Consider the following 12,595-nt stretch of genomic DNA (forward strand, 5'->3'; position numbering starts at 1 on the left):
CTTCTGTCAAGATTGGGATGGATGCCCTGATACACGGAGGCCCGCTCAACACGCAGAGACTTATCATGTCATGGAATGACTAAAGCAAACTCAACACTCAGAGACTTAACTAAATTGTCAAGAAGATTAGATGAACTACCAGTCAAAATGATATCGTCAACATATAGTGAGATCACCATCATGTAATAGAGTTATCACTAACAGACTTCTGAAATCTATATGATAATAAAAATGAACCGAGTATGTCATTCAATGCACATGGAGCCTTCTTAAGACCATAAAGACTTTTCTGTTGCATATAAACATCTTTATTCAAATAACAATGAAAGAAAGCATTCGAAACATCCAATTGAAGAACATGCCAATGATGTGTAACAACAAGAGTAAACATTACTCGTATAGTTGAAAGTTTAACCACTGGACTAAACATTTCAGTATAATCAATACCCTCTTGTTGGTTATAATCGCGCAAAAGTAATCTGGATTTAAATCTATTTACAGTTGAAAAAGCGGGGGTCTAACAACCACACCCAATATTTCGTTCGAAAATCTGAATGGACTAACTCCAATATACTTTCAAGAGAATCAACTAGACTGTCAGACTCAATCTTTAGAAAAGTATATCAAAGAGTTATATCTCAATTTCTCAATTCAATCCGCAACCAAACAAATAGGAATTTGCAAGCCCGATTGAATAAAACAAATGACTTGGACGGTATCACAAACCAATATCCAAGTGTCAATAAATTCAATCAACAACCCAAAGGCCGGATTCAAGAACTGATTGAACTTAATGCACAACCTGTGATATTTATATTATATAACAAAATATAATGCGGAAAAGAAATAACACAGTCACCAGAAATTGTGTTAACGAGGAAACCACAAATGCAGAAAAACCCCGGGACCTAGTCCAGCTTTGAATACCACAATGTATTAAGCCGCTACAGACACGCCTACTACCAATGAACTTCGGACTGGAATGTAGTTGAGCCCTAACCAATCTCACACTGATCAAGGTACAGTTGCGCTCCTTACTTCTCTGAACCCCAACACGATTCTACACACTTGATTACCTTAGATGATTTCACCCACAACTAAGAGTTTCTACGACCCAAAGTCGAAGAATTGATAAACAACTCTGTCTCACACAAAAAAGTCTATTGATATAGATAAATCTGTCTCCCACATAAATACCTATGAGTTTTGTTCCGTCTTATGATAAATCAAGGTGCACAAGAACCAATTGATAAGCCAGACTTATTTTCCCGAAGAACAGCCAAGTATCATAAATCACCTCACAATAATCTTAATCGTATCGAAGCGAAACAAGATATTGTGGAATCACAAACGATGAGACGAAGATGTTTGTGATTTCTTTTAATCTTACCTATCGGAGATAAATCTCAAGAAAATCTTAGAAAAGATAGTACTCAATCACGATAGTATAAGTAAGATCAGAACACACAACTACAAAGAAAATAGTTGGGTCTGGCTTCACAATCCCAATGAAGTCTTCAAGTGGTTGACCTATAGGGTTTTGGAATAAACCTAAGGTTAAAGGAGAATCGACTCTAGTCGCAACTAGTATCACAAAAGAGGTGTGGGGATTGGGTTTCCCAATTGCTAGAGTTCTACCTTATATAGTCTTCAAATCAAAGTGTGATAGCTTTGGAACAAAGCAATCATTAATCACCGTTAGATGAAACCTGATTTAAGAGCCAAACTAAGTTTGCTTGAAACCAAAGCAATATCTCTCCACCGTTAGATGGTCTTAGCTTGTTGCACAAAAATGAAATGTACCTTCATTTAGATATGAGTAACCGTACCTAAGCGTCTACACTAGGTTGGCTCAACAATAGTTAACCGAAGTTAGCCATATGAAGACTTTTATATCAACCTTATTCATCTTAACCACAACTAGTTCAGATGACTCAAATGAAATTAGTTATAGAGTTTTTCAATTGCTATGTTATCATAGAAATATACAAGAACACAATTGAAACAAAATTGGTTTGATTCACTCGAATCAGTTCATGAACATTATTGCCACGGTTTGCAAAAGCTTGCATCCCTTATTATATAAATATATTTGTTCATGGCACAACCGGTTCCAGAATATAACCCACTCTAGTATGGAAACGGATACGCATACATAAAGTAGCCGGACTTGGACTGTGTCCGATAGTATGCAAATGGATACGCATACTACCGCACATTCAAAACATCAGTTGAATTAGTACGCGTATGGGTACGCATACAATAGTTCCCGGACTTCAACCGAGTTCGCCAGTACGCGTACGGGTACGCATACCAAGGCTCCCGTACTTTACCTGACCTCGCCAGTACGCATAAGGATATGCATATTATACCGGTCTGGGATCAACATATATGAAAGTACACATACTATGTCTATAATCCAATATGTTTAAGTGTTTTAAACTCTATTTCAATTATTGAAACATTCTTAGAGGATGACAATAGTTGTTTTCAAGTTATTGAAATAATCAATACAAAATATTTCAGGTCTACATCAAATGATTGTCTCACACAAATCATGTAAGATGTTACCAGGCGATTTTCACATGATCATCTTTTTACTTTCGTCAAGAATATAAGATGAACTTGGTTAAAGCGGAATCTTACCAACAAATATTTCGAGAAATATGTAAGCGAGTTAAACTCAACTCGAAATATCAAATATGTATAATCGAATACTATATAGGTATACGACTTTTGTCTCAATATAAGAGATAAAGTATAAATAGACTTTCCGAGTAATAGATGAGTTTCAGTCTCCACATACCTTTTGTTGATGAAGTTCCACAAGTTCTCCTTATTAGTTCTTCGTCTTCAATTGGTGAACGCCGTGAAGTCTAAATCTCAACTACACAATATATCCTAGTCCGAGACATAGCTATAAGTAGATTAGAAATCAAGACTTATAGTTTTGATCACTAAACTTGACAAACAAGCTTGAGATAACAACACTTGCAAGTTTGACCGAGCAGTGCTCTAACAACAGTCCCATCAGAGTTCAACTTCACCTTATAGACCCATTTACAACCTAGGATGTTCATATGAGGTTCAGGTAACACATACTCCAATCGATCAAAAAAAAAACACATACTTCCATGTGTCATTATCCATTAATGCGGTATTTTCTTCTTTCATTGAAGCCATCTACTTAGGACACTTAGATGCAGATTTAAAACTCTTTGGCTCAGAAATATCAGTTAACAAAGAAGAAGTAAAAGCACATGACACGGTATGAGGAGAAGAATAGTTAACAACAAAATCAATAAACTGTTTAAGCTTAGAGATACCTCTCTGAGATCTAAAATAAGAAATTGATTCAGAGGGTAAAACAGAAGAAGAGTATATGAAAACTGATTCAGAAGGTAAATAAGAAGAAGATTCGATTAGGATTGACTCAGAAGATGAATCAGAAGTGGAAGTGATATGAGATTTAAAGTAAAAATGAGACTCATCAAATTTATCATGTCTCGAAATATAGAATTTCCTAATAAGAGGAAAACATTTATATCCTTTATGTAAATAATTATACCCAAGAAATATGCATTTAACTGATTTCAGAGACAACTTATCAAGGTTAAAATGACCAAGATATGGAAAACAAAAAGTACCAAACACTTTAAGAGTAGATAAATCAGGATCACTGTTAAACAGAACTTGATACGGAGATTTAAAAGATAAAACATAAAATGGGGCACAATTAATCAAGTAGGTAGTTGTAAGAAAAACATCATATCAATAAGACTTAGGACAAGAAGTTGTTATCAAAATTATATTACCCATTTCGATTGTGTGACGATGTTTTCGCTCAACTAAACCATGTTTGCTCAGGTGTTCAAGGATAGGAAATCCTTAAAATAATACCAGCAGACTCAAGAAAACTTTTGAATGGTCCTTTAACTAGTTAAGAGGAACCATCAGTTTGAAACTGAAGAACTTTTGTTGAAAACAGATTCTTAATGAGAGTCTTAAAATGTGAGAAGCATTGCATTGCATCAGACTTTAACTTCATTGGATAAATCCAATGAAATCTACTGTAGTCATCAACAAATACAATATAATAGAGAAAACCAATCAATGAATCAATTGGTGCATATTGACCCCAAACATCGCAATGAATGAGGAATAAAGGTGATAAACCATGAGACTCAAAAGAAGAAAAAGGCAATTTTGTGCTTTTTGCTAGCTGACAAGGATGACACAAATTATAAAATCTACCATTTGAAAAAACAATCTCATTGGTGGACTGTAAATATATAATGTTGTTAGAAGGATGACCAAGACGACTATTCCACAGATTATGAGAATCAGATACAAATGTGACAAAAGCACAAGAGCTATGAAACATTAAAGTAGGCAAATGAGTAGTAAGATAGAGGTTATTAACTATATTTCCATGAGCTAAAAGAGCATCATCATGCATATTTCTAATATTATAGCCAAAAGGATCTAATACAAAATAACACCAATAATCTTTGGTAAACTGACCAACTGGCAATAAGTTCTGTTTCAGTTCAAATACTAATAAAACATTGTTTAATGTAAACCTAATATCAGAGGTTTGTAAGTTTGTATTACCAATATAAGAGAGCAAGGACTCACCATTGCCCATAAAAAAAATTCTCCTTGCCATTATACAAAGAAGTACTTTGTATAGTAGAAGAATCCCAAGTCATATGAGTTGTAGCCCTGAATCAGATAACCAATGTGTAGAAGTAATTGGATCAACACAAATGGAAGCAACATTTACTTGAAATCCAGAAAAATCTTGTTGTAGTTGATCAACTGAGGTATCTGATAGTTGAGTAGCAACATTAGTAGTAGGAGAAGCTGTTTTTGATGGTGCATATCGAAAAAAGCATCTGCTTGCATAGTGACCACTTTTTCCTACAAATATGGCATTTAACCTGAGACAAATCCACAGTTGTTCTTCTATTCCCATCTCCAGAGTTATCACCAGAAGTATGTGAATGTAATCTAGACCCAACATGAGAAGTACTATTCTTGAATTGAACTGGTGGCTTAGGTCCTTTATTCTTGTTCTTATTGTTGATACATGAAAAATATTACCCCCTTAGCCGGGCTAGTATGCCCCTAAAAGGGAGACAAGCCCAATGTGAAGACGTGGGGACTAAAGCCCAAGTCCAATAAGAGAGTATCCATTAGATAAAAAGGATAAGGAAGGAATTAACAGGAAAGAAGGAGGTTTTATTAGAGAAGGAATGGCATCAGCAGTAATTAAAGAATTTTAGGACACATGGCATGATGTCATAAAAGGAAGGGGATTTTGGAAAGTCTATATAAAGAAGGACAAGGTACAATTAAAATACAACTCTCTCTCTTACTATTTTTAGCAAAGGTGAGGTCACTTGATTAGCTAGGACGGGTAGAACCTAACGAGAATTTAGGTATTAACATTTGGCGACCACACCGGAGGCTCGTGCCTAGATCACCATGACACACCTACAAGGCGCTATCTCGGGCGCGACAGAAAACCAAGCGACCAATCAACCTCCTAACCCTGATGAAGTAACGATGGAGGATGACGACAGCGAGGAAGAAACGCCAATCCTAGGCGTTATCAAGCAATCGGTAAACCGGGGATCCCAAAATAAAGAGGTGACAACGTCACAGAAAAATAACGAACAAACAACCCGGCTAGCAAAAACCGTATCATACACTCTACAAAACATGCAGGAAGAACTGGACGAGCGCGCACAAAGGAGGCGAGAGCTCGAAAACTGGATATCACAGGCAGTAGTGGCAGGACACTTACGTCTGAAGAAGCAATAGAGAGCGCACAACACACGGGTGACAAGACGACAGTAACGCCGCATAAATAAATATCCAAGTACATGGAGCAAAATTATCACGTGGTAAAACAATTGTCGCGTGAATATCCCGTATCCCGCGCACATCCGGGAATATGCATATCCCAAAGATTACACATCTCCGAAGTTCAAAATGTACGAAGGCCAAGGAAATGCGCGAGAGCACCTCAGCCGATTCCTATCAGCAATGAATGACAAGGCCACTGATGGGAAACCGTGCCTAAAAGAATTTCCTAAATCGGTCACGGGTACAACGTTTACTTGGTATAACAACTTAAAGGAGGAGAGCGTGGACTCCTGGCAAACCCTGTCAGCGCTCTTTCTTGGGAAGTTTTACTCAGCTAAGAGGAAGATCACGGCCATAGATCTGAGCAAGAGCGGGCAACGAATAGGTGAGGAAGTAGGAAAATACATTTCACAGTTTCGACGCTTGACATTGGACTGCCATGAATAAATCAACGAGGAGGCGCCTGTTGAAATATGCATACAAGGAATGACCCCAGCTTTAGAGGGAGTTTAATCAATTTCAGGTTCCAGACATTCGTAGAGTTAGAAGAAGAAGCTGCGAGGATCGCTGACTGTATAGAAGAGGCACCCACAGATTCTGTTTGGCGCACCACAGTCAGTACCGCGTCAGGAGCCCCACGCAATGTAAGACCTAATATTATCAAGGAAGATAAAGACCAATCCCAGGTCAATGACAGAAGCCAAGGAAGAAGCCAAGGAAGTATACACGATTATGAGACACCACCTCCTCTTCCTTGCGGCAAAGAACGCGCAATTGGATTCTTGAATCAATGGATCGCGGAAGGAGAAATTCAGCTACCCCGACCACAGTGGGTATCAACAAAATGGATAAAAACTCAGCCAAATATTGCCATTATCACCGAAGAATGGGGCACCCAACGGAAGGATAGTTTGCCATTCGGAGCATATTTGAACGCAAGCAGGCAGCGGGAGAACTCGAGAAAACAAGACAAACGATCCGTTCCCTCGCCACTAACCCTAAAAAAAAAGAGAGAAGATGCGGAATATAAGCCCGCAAGTTTTAAACAATTCCGTTTGGTAAGAAAAATTTCTCAAATTCCGACGATCAAATGTATCGAAAGGTCATGGGAACGCCAAAGGCGCATGGTTGACTGACAAAAGGTCTAGGGAAGCCAAAGGCACCTGATCGACTGATAAATTCACAAAAGTTCCTTGGAATGCCAAAGGCGCCTGGTTGACTGGCAAAAGGTGTCGGACAGCTAAAGGTGCCCGATCGATTGACAAATTCACAAAAGGTCTCAGGAACGCCAAAGGCGCCTGGTTGACTGACCAAAGGTCTCGGGAAGCCAAAGGATCCCGATCGACTGACAAATTCACAAAAGATCCCCGCCAAAGGCGTCTGGTTGACTGACAAAAGGTCTCGGGAAGCCAAAGGCACCTGATCGACTGACAAATTCACAAAACGTCCTGGAAATGCCAAATCCACCTAGTTGACTGACAAAAAGTCTCGGAAATCCAAAGACGCCCGATCGACTGACAAATTCACGAAAAGTCCCAGGAACGCCAAAGGCGCCTGGTTGACTGACAAACTCACAAAAGGTCTTAGGAAGCCGAAGGCGCCCGATCGACCGAAAAATTCATAAAAGGTCTCAGGCAACCAAAGGCGCCTGATCGACTGACAAACTCACAAAAGGCCCTAGGAGTGCCAAAGGCGCCTAGTTGACTGACAAGGCCTCGGAAAGCCAAAAGCACCTGATCGACTGACGAACTCATAAAAATACCCAAGAGTGCCACGAGCGCCTAGCTGACTTACAAAGGTCACAAGAATGCCAAAGGCGTTTAATCGACTGACAAATCTATAAAAGACGTTGAGAATTCCAAAGGCACCAGATGGAAAATCTAAAAAAACAAAGATCGCCGAAGACACTCAATCGATTAACAATCCTACAGAAAGTCACGAAAATAAGAAGAATCAGAAAGCGGAAGAAGGAACATTCGCCTAACTCCTAACATCCCATCGTTCCCTTTTGATAAAACAGAAGGGGGAGTAAGCACGTTCCACAAACGCTCGCCTACCCAACCGCATGATTCTAAAAAAAAAGGAGGGGTGGGGGGAATAAGCGCTCGCCTACCCAACCGCATGATTCTAAAAAAAAGGAGGGGGTGGGGGAATAAGCGCGTCACAAAAATGCTCACCCATACATCTATCAACAAGAGAAGAAGAATATGAATAGTTAATGCAACATGAAACCAGGAATAACGAAAAACGCTAACAGGTTAACAATTAACCAGTCACCACAATATCCCACGTTTAATAAAAAATAAAAAAACAACAAAAAAATAAACACACACACAAGTCCAACATAACCAACGAAAAAACAAAGGGAAGACAACACAAAGAGGAAGTGCTCAGACTAGAGTTTAGCCAACTCCTGCCGCTTCTCTCCAAGCGCGGCTCGAACAGTTGCTTCAGATGCTTCTGCTCGCAATACCTTATCAGTAGCCACTCCAACATTATCAAGCAATAAATCCAACGCCTCCTTCTTGCTAGAAGTCGTCCCCGAGCGGTTTTTCAATTCCTCCTTCAACTGAGAGATTTGACTCGTGAGCGACTACGAGGATCATTCCGGACCTTCACCTTTATCAGCAACTCCTCTAACCACTGCACCGGTAATTTAACGTTAAGCGCGGATTGAACAACATCCTCCCATCTACGTAACGTCGCTGCATCAATAGGATCATCTCCCACATGAGTAAGGAAGTCCGCGACCTCCAAGAGGTTTCTAGTCATATAGCACAAAAAGGGAACTTCCAAGAGACCCTCTTTCGCCATATGACCACCACCACGCTCAACAATGTCCTTATAAGTGGTAGCATAAATTGTCGGCACCCAGAAGCCATGAACCATAGTATGGGTAGCAGGGTCTACCCCAGCCTCGACGACGCTCACTACCAAAGGGAAACGAAATCGTACATCCTCGGAATCTTCTGTTACAGCAGGGGCGGTTGGTATATCAACCGTATGAGCATTGACCTGATTCTCCAAATGAATGGACGAGTCGCCGCCATCCACTTTAGTCTGCTTAGAGGATCCCTCACCGCTTGGGACCACGCACCTGACACCATCCATATCGGGCCTCATGGTTTCTTTTCGCTTCTTACCCATATCCTAATATCAACAACAACTTGTCAAAAAAAGAGGGGGGGAAGGAAGAGAGAACGAAAAAAAAAATAGGGAAAGGAAAACCAACCTCGGGAATCGACGAACCCAGCGGAGTATCAGCAGTCGTAGGGCGAGATGCAGAAGAACTAGAAGACGACTCATAGCTACCAGCGGAACCTGACAAACGAGAAATGAGCACCATTGCAAAGATAACTTAAATTTATAAGAAAGAAAAGGAGAGAAAGGAAAATAGAGAGGAATAACGACACGTATTAAATAAGAAATTACCTGCAGGATCATTAACAATTAGCGCCACGTGGGATGAGGACCCACCAAAAAATGACCGGCTAGACCCAGAAGGGCTCATCGATTGCAACACGTCACTAGGAGATACTGGAGGCTGGCCCCTCCCACAGACGGTTTCAACCCTAAGGGGGTGAACTGATGTCACACGAAGGCGCGACGACACCCAACCAGACCCCGAGGGAAGACTAACCCCTAGACTCCTCAACTGATCCACGAACGAAGGGGTCGGGCTGGCACTCGTATCCCCGGGAGGTTGCGATGCACCCCTCCGACGACTTTGACGAGGCTGCAAAGGCGCGGTGTTAGCAGAGGAACAAGGACGTGGGGCAGGCGATTGGTTTGCCTCCCGCCTAGCTTTCTTCTTTAGACTACTTTCAGTCCAATCACACTCAGGCATGTTCAAGTATTCCTCTATCACATAAGAGAAGGGGGAGTCTCCTGAGGAAACGATTGCTGCCGCCCATCTCATCAAAATAAAATAAAGGAATGAAGTGATAAATAACAAAAATACAAGGAAAAGGAAATGGAAAATACCTGAGACGCTAAGGGACCTGCGGGCGGCTTCACATTTAGCCGCGGAGGCTTGCGCTCAGAAAACTACCCCTTCTTCGCCTTCACGGGCTCATGACCCTCGGGCAGGGTCCAAGAAATCACCAGCAGATCCGAGAGACCTTTGTTCGCTGGAACTAGGTGATGCTCAGCAGCTACAGCATCGTCGAGTTTGATTCGGCCATAAGTGTGGAGGTCCCAAAGGTCTTGAACAGTCAAATCAAGAGGAGGAGATGATTCGCATATGAAGAAGTTCAAAGCGCGGGGCCGAATGAAGTCATGGTACTTGTGGGCTCCTTCAATAACCGTTAAATTCCGCGCGGAAATAGGTTGTTTGAACGAAAAATTGACTCCACGATCAGAGAGACGGGTCGCCTCCTTGAAGATGTAACGATTGAATCTAGTGACAATGTCTTCGATTCTATAATTTTCCGGAGGGGGGGTACCTATGAGGAACCCCTTGGTCGAACCCCACTCGCCGAGCCGCGCGATCGGTATTATAAGATACGACGACGAACTTACCAGCATAGAAACCAGGAAGATAACGAGGCAGCACTGCCATCACTGAATCAAAGTCCGTCTCTGACAAGAGCTTTGTCGAATCCAATTCCACGTCAAATGGAGCAACGAAATCATAATGTGCCGGACCTGATCGACCGTCTTGATAGGGGAATGGCTCGAAATCCTTGGCCACATCTAAATGTTTACCAAGATCGCCCTGGAGTACTTTACCCTTCAAATTCCAAAGGGACATCCGCTGGTAGCCATAAGCGACAGGTAGCTTCTTGACCGAACCACCATCCTGCTCTACATCTTCTTCACGGTGAACTGCGAGTTCGTTAGGCTCGGGCGCGCACGGAGGAACATGTTCCCAATACCAAGCCTGCATAAAGGAAGATGGGATATATGTCTCAATTTTGTGTGATGAGCCCACCGTCTGAAGATCCTGAAAAAACAAATCGAGATGGCGGTACAGACCATCCAAGAACATCGGCGCCAATGGAAAAGAGACGCCGCGAGACAATAACACTGCCAGTGGCACGAGCTCACCCTTGATGGTATCCTGGGGAAATATGTCATGGCAAAGCCAAAAAAAGATAAAGGAGGCTAGCTCCACACGAAGATTCTTCTCTTTTCGCTTAGGAAGGAGCACTTTCCCATCTACTATCTGGGGAGCCCAATATTTCAACTAAAGAGAAAAAGAAGCACGATGGTTAACTTTAATGAACCATTCCGGACCAGCCTCCGATGGATTCGACGGACCTTGAATCTTCTCATAAGCACGGATGGAGCTAGATAGCAGGCGCTCATCAGAGGGGAGCTCAGGAGGAGCCTTCCTCTCCACCCACTTGTCTTTTCCTTTCAAGGCGGATGAAGATCCCCTCTTCTTACCTGTGCTTGTGGTCGCTTTGTTTTCGCTTTGTCCCAATGGCGCTCAGCTCTTCTGCACTAATTCGCGATGGGAGTTATCTTTGCATTTTAGCAAATAAGTACACAGTTCTTTATCCTCGTCGTTCAGCGCTCCGAAGACAGCCGCCTCCTTGTACGAATGACTGTCGTGAACGGGTAACCCTGTAAGAGCGACTACGTCTTCTAAAACGATAGTGGCTTCCCCCCACGCTGTGAAGAGAGTATGCATGGGAGAAGACCAACGACAGAAAAGCCGTGTTATATCACGAAGGCACCTATATACCTCCCGCTTAAGAGACGAATCTATAGGTTTTTTTTTGTTAAGTAAAATTTTTGTGGCCGCTGGAATTCGAGCCCATGCCCCCACGGCTGACACGAATCTATGGCTTCGTTAATACCTGCCTGGCGGAGAGTAATCACGTGACCGGGATAAGAGCGTATGTGGGAAGCCCAATGCGGCCACACCGGGTGAGTTTTCGATTTAGATTGAATGTCGATGGCATGAAGATCGTAGTCGCCCCGATGGATGGACATCCGCGGAACGGTTTTAAATGCAAAGGCGTCCATGGTCTCCGACTCGGGTCGCAAAAGCCATCCGGGAGCGGAAGGGTAAGGAAGTACTGGCGGGTTCAGAAGGCGGGAGGCTAGGATGTCATCTAGAGGGAAAACGTGCTTACCATCACGAAACTCTCTTAACCTTAGGGCGCGCTTTAAGGCATGACCACTCGTAAATTCAGAAATAATGTATGACTTACCGTCCGCCGGGGCGGGTAAGGTGATCTCGTCTCGATCGGAATACTCGTTCTCGTCAGGGTTCTCATTCCTGGGCTGGTCGGATTCACTAGACTCCTCGGATGAAGAACTACTGGAAGAGATGTTATAGACATGGCGATTGTATGGGCATGTTGGAAGAAGAGAAGAAGGGACAAGACTGAAAAGAAAACAAATTGGCAGTCCTATATATAGAGGGCCTTGGGGTTTGGACGTGGCAGTTATGCATGGGGAATGGTAACTATCATGAAGTGGAAATAGAAAGCTAGCACGATGGATGAGTTGGAACGTCTCCCACGACCGCCAACCTGACAAAAGGGAAAGACCCACCACGACTATGGATCGCGGGGAAGGGCGCTCAAAAGGGGTTCTTTGACTATCGGGCCATTTGACAATTGACCCAATAGTCAAGGGACTAATGTTGATACATGAAAAATATTACTCCCTTAGCCGGGCTAGTATGCCTCTAAAAGGGAGACGAGCCCAATGTGAAGACGTGGGGACTAAATCCCAAGTCCATTAAGAGAGTATCCATTAGATA

The sequence above is a fragment of the Papaver somniferum genome, chromosome 4 (genome assembly GCF_003573695.1).
Source record: "Papaver somniferum cultivar HN1 chromosome 4, ASM357369v1, whole genome shotgun sequence".
In the NCBI taxonomy this organism is placed as follows: domain Eukaryota; kingdom Viridiplantae; phylum Streptophyta; class Magnoliopsida; order Ranunculales; family Papaveraceae; genus Papaver; species Papaver somniferum.